The sequence below is a fragment of the Oryx dammah genome, unplaced genomic scaffold (assembly GCF_014754425.2).
Source record: "Oryx dammah isolate SB20612 unplaced genomic scaffold, SCBI_Odam_1.1 HiC_scaffold_22, whole genome shotgun sequence".
NCBI classification, from domain to species: domain Eukaryota; kingdom Metazoa; phylum Chordata; class Mammalia; order Artiodactyla; family Bovidae; genus Oryx; species Oryx dammah.
Genome location: NW_024070206.1, coordinates 38,079 through 43,544, shown reverse-complemented (window position 1 = coordinate 43,544; position 5,466 = coordinate 38,079).

Sequence of the window (5,466 nt, the reverse complement as noted above, 5' to 3'; positions counted from 1 at the left end):
TAAAAAAATATGGTCACTGTCAACAGTAGCTGATACATTTACAGAAGCTGGTCATCACTTATTCTTCTTTCTCAGGAAATATATGTATTTGTGGGCATCCATGGTGGCTCAGAGGGTGAAGAATCCACCTGCAATGCAGGATACCTGAGTTCGATCCCTGGGTAGGGAAGGTCTCCTGGAGAAGGGAATGGCTACCCACTCCAGTGTTCTTGCCTGGGCAATTCCGTGGACAGAGGAGCCCAGCAGGCTACAGCCCGTGGGGCTGTGCCAAGTGAGGCATGACTGAGTGACTGGGCACGCGGGCATATGTATCTGTTCTTTTAGTGAAGGGTAGGTAGGTGGCCTTCCGTGCCCGTTTGTAGTAGAAACCTAGAAGGAAGCATTGAGCAACAGGGAAATGTATACTGTGTGCATTTCTAGCTCTCTGTATCCCATGCATGTGGCTGTAACTTACACAAGGTTGCAAAAATATAAAAAATAAACCTATTTTCACAAACCATTTGTTTGTTTACATTCTATTAGGTCTTTAGATTCTAAGATCTGGTTATCTTGTTTCTCAGAGATCAGGCATCACAGCTCGTTTGTGAGAACCAAGTACACAGAATAAAGGAGCCAAGGGCATAACCAACTGCTTTGCAAGGGGCCTGTGTTGGGGGTGGAATGGAGTCGTGTGAAAGATTGATTAGAACTTCTTTCTCACAGCAGCAAAAAGTATAGCAATTCAAAAGGATAGTTTGGGTCAGAGTCCTTTGGGGACCGCTGTGTTCAAATCAGGACATCAGGAATCAACACTGAGTCTAGCGGTGCAGACATAGCATCAAGGTCAACTCACTGAGTGCACCGAGAGAGGGAGAGTTCAGAGGGGCAGAGAAGAGCTGGGCACGAGGGTGGAAGGAAAATGTAAGCTGACTTCTTTTAAGTGTGTTTGCTTTGAATAGCACTGAATACTTTTGAGTGGATCAGCAGCACAGAAAAACATAATTTAAGCCCTGAGAAATAAGGAAGATCTGAGGTTTAGGGAGTTTGACCTGGCTACAGTAGTGTGGCTGGTCCTAAACGTGCATTCCAGGCACTGCCCTCTTCATGATGAAATCTAGGGATGGGTGACCCACTGGAGCATCATGGCTAAAGAGGCAGCCTTATGGCCTTGACTTAACTGCACCTAAATCCCAGTTCGCACACTTACGAGTCTTCTGACCACAAGCTGGGAATGATGCTTCTTCCTGCTTCAGTTTTCTTTCAGTGCTTTTCTCATAAGGTGGTTCTGATGCTGGAATGAACTCATGCTTAACAAGAAATTAAATGAATGCTTAGCAATACAGTACTTAATAAATACTGGTGAGTATAATTATTTTCTTAGTTGGCAATAAAACTGTCTCATTGTCAGCTGGTCAAGCATAGAGTCCCCCAAAATTATTCAGCTAATTCTTTAAGGCTTGAATTGTGATTTATTTCCTCTCAATCAGACATTGTTAAAAATTAGAGGTTCTTCCTTGCTTTCTCCTACTTACTTTTAGATTCATTAAAAAATGTATTTTACCAATTCATTCAGCAAGGTGATAGACAGTAACTTTCTGAATCATTGTGAGGTTGTGAGTCTTAAGATGTATATCACCATCATTACTGAGTTAGAGCATGAGCGCAGAATTCTAGGTTCAAAGTGTTCTTCACACTTTGTTGTTATTCGGTTGCTAAGTCGTGTCTGACTCTTTGTGACCCCGTGGACTGCAGCATGCCAGATTTCCCTGTCCTTCACTATCTCCCTGAGTTTGCTCAAATGCAAGTCCGTTGAGTCGGTGATGCCATCCAGCCACCTCATCCTCTGTCATCCCCTTCTCCTCCTGCCTTCATTCTTTCCCAGCATCTGAGACTTTTCTAATGAGTTGGCTTTTCCATCATGTGGCCAAAGCATTGGAGCTTCAGCTTTAGCATCAGTCCTTCTGGTGAATATTCAGGGTTGATTTCCCTTAGGATTGACTGGTTTGATCTCCTTGCTGTCCAAGGGACTCTCAAGAGTCTTCTCCAGCACCACAGTTCAAAAGCATTGACTCTTCAGTGCTCAGCCTTCTTTGTGGCCCAGCTCTCACATCCGTGCCTGACCACTGGAAACACCCTAGCTTTGACTGTAGGGACTTCTGTGGGCAAAGTGATGTCTCCGTAGTTTTGCTTCTTGTAGATTAAATTATTAAAATGTAATAATTTTATTTTTGTTTTTGATGCTGTTCTTGATATTTTACTGCATTAGGGGTCCTTTTAAATCATTTTCAAAATTTATCTTATTCATCAGAGATGTTTTCCATTTGGAAACCTGTGTCTTGGTTCAGTTCTGGGAAACTCTCAGCCACCACTATGGCCTGAATATTTGTTATCTTCATTCCAACACAGATGTTGAAACCCTAATCCCTGATGTAATGTAGTTTGTAGGCTGGGCCTTTGGCGGGTAATCGGGATTAGAATTGGTCATGAGGGTGAGTCAAGGCTGTAATCAGTGTTCTTATGTAACCAGGAAGGGTTAATTTTGAATTCACAGTGCATCTGCTCTGTGACCTAATCCTTACCTTGCAGTTTTGTTGTTATAGGCATACATGGTGGTCTGCCTCAGGGAGACTGCCTCAGGGTCTGACTCTGCCCACCTGTGAAAGACTGTGACATTCTTAAATTCTTTGTGTGGCATATGGTGAGGCCCCCCTCACCTGCTGCTTACTGGCGTGGCCTAAAAATTCACATTTGGGGAGGCGGGAATTGCAGACAGATGCAGCATCTTTGCTAGTTGATCTGACAGGAGATATTCCATTTCACACCACCCATGAAATCACTGTAAGAAAGTGAGACCACACCCCCCTGCCTGAGCCTTGCCACTCTCAGGGACATTTGCAAGGTGACATCTTACTTTGTTGCCTCACCACCTCCCCATCTTTGATCCATGAAAGAACCTGGCATCTAGGCTTGGACAAGATGGTTATTTTGAGATGCTAGCCTGCCATCTTCTTGGTAAGCCAGCTCTCGAATAAAGTCCTTTCTTTGACTTAACACCTCGTCTCGGATTTATTAGCTTATCATAAGGTGAGCAGAGAGAGCTTGGACTCTGTAACACCTGTGCTTGCTAAGTTGCTTCAGTTGTGTCCGACTCTGTGCAACCCTGTGGACCATAGCCCTCTAGGCTCCTCTGTCCATGGGAGTCTCCAGGCAAGAGTAGTGCAGTGGGTAAGCCACTTCCTCTGCGAGGGGATCTTCCCGATCCAGGGACTGAACCCGCGTCTCCCATATCTCTCGTGTCTCCTGCACTGGCAGGCGGCTTCTCTACCCCTAGTGTCACCTGTGAAGGCCTGGTGACTTACAGAGAAAGGGAAAAAAGACAAGAGCCCTCAGCCAAGTAAAGACCAGGAGGCAACCACCTGTGAGCCAGGAAGCAAGCCCTCGCCAAGCACCCAGTCACGTGGCACCCTCATCTCAGACCTGCAGCACCCAGAACTGTGAAAAAATCGTGTTCACCAGGCACCTAGTCAGTGGTGTCCTGTTACCAACCAGCGGTTGAATGGCAGCCATCACCCACACAATTGTCTCGGCTCCACTCTATCTCCTCTCTTCTTCTGGTTTCCACTTGAATAATCCTGATGGACCTAGAGTTCTTTTTAATGTTCTAATAGATTTTGAATACTTAATAAATTCCTACAATCTTAACATCAAATATTGTAAAAACAAACCAAAAGCTAGAGCGAAACTCTCCTTTTATGCCTGCTCTCCATTTATAGAGCTCCTATCCCTTCATTGTCATTAGGGATATTGGTACATATTGCTAAACATACACAGGGCAGGCCATAACTAACAACAATAAATAAACATATGAGCAAAATTCTGCTGATAATACTATATTGTTGACTTAGGATAGCATTACCTCTTTCCCAACCTGCTCCAAACAGCCATCAAAACAATGCAAAACCAAAATTCTATCAATGTAGCTAGTAAGTGTGTGCTGCACTCTGTCACTTCAGTTGTGTCCAACTCTTTGCAACCGTGTGAACGAGAGCCCACCAGGCTCCTCTTTCTGTGGGATTCTCCAGGCAAGAATACTGGAGTGGGTTGTCCTGCCCCACTTCAGCCAGTCTTCCCAACCCAGGGATCAAACCTGCCTCTCTTGTGTCTCCTGCTCTGGCAGATGGTTCTTGCCCACTGGCGCCACCTGGAAGGCCCATAGGGCGAGTACCAACATATGCAGATCCCATTTCAGTACTCACCTATTATCGGCTGCGGTGCAGCCTCTGGGACCCTCGTTTCCTGATCGCGGATGGAACCCATTCCCCTTGCAGTGGAAGTGCAGAGTCGTAAACAATGGGCTGCCAGGAAAGTCCCTGAAGATTTTAAACAAGAGGTAAGTGAGAAAGGAATCTGGTGAAGGTTTGTGGGGAAACATAAATAGAACCTAGTCTGTGGTTTTAGAGAAGAGGTTTTAGAGGAGATGAAACAATTTCTTGTTTGATCCCCCCAAATCTATATAGATACATTGAATGTAATGCAAATAACTAGATCTGTGCAGTGATAAAGCCTGAGCCACTCTCTGGTGAACCACTGGCAGTCAAGATGGACAATCCCTCTATCTGGAGCCTCCGTATGATGTGTGTGTGTGTGTGTTTGTGCTTGCTAAGTCATTTCAGTTGTGTCCAACTCTTGGCGGCCCTACTGACTGTAGCCCGCCAGGCTCCTCTGTCCATGGAATTCTCCAGACAAGAATACTGGAGTGGGTTGCCATGGCCTCCTCCAGGGGATCAGACCCAGGGACTGACCCAACATCTCTTAGGTTCCCCACACTGGGAGGTGTGTTCTTTGCCACTAGTGCCACCTGGGAAGCCTTGAGATCTTCCTGACCCAGGGATCAAACCTGCGTCTCCTGCATTGGCAGGCAGATTGTTTACCAGATCCAGTAACTGCGTCTAAAACATCCATCCAGACCCCATGTCCCTGGAGTGGGGACAATGGACACGAAATAGAGTTATGCTTGGGGGTCAACACCAGAGCCCAAATGAGAAGAACAGAAACATTTCTTGGATACTTCACTTAATACCTTGTGAGCAATTTAACAGCAAACATTGCTGTTTATAATAATCTCCATTTCATTGCTCATAATTATTCTACTAACTTAAAACTTTCTGTTTTTATGGGAAAAAAAATATCTAGGGGAAGCCACTAATCACTGCCAGTTGGCAGACTAGGGAAAACATGAAGCCAGGAATGTGTGAGTTACAATTTGTCAGAATTCCAGGCTCTATGTACAGACAGACATGGAAAATGTGGGCAGTTAAGCAATTGTGGCAAAACCTTGTCTCTCTTTCTTTTCATTTGAGCTTCTGGCCAAGATAAGCTTGAAAGGAAGAGTGTATGGGCTTGTAAAAGTGAATCAGAGGGTGGGGCTAAGAAAAGGGTGGTGCTAAAACTGCTAAAAATTACTCCTACAGTTAAGAGTTACTTAAC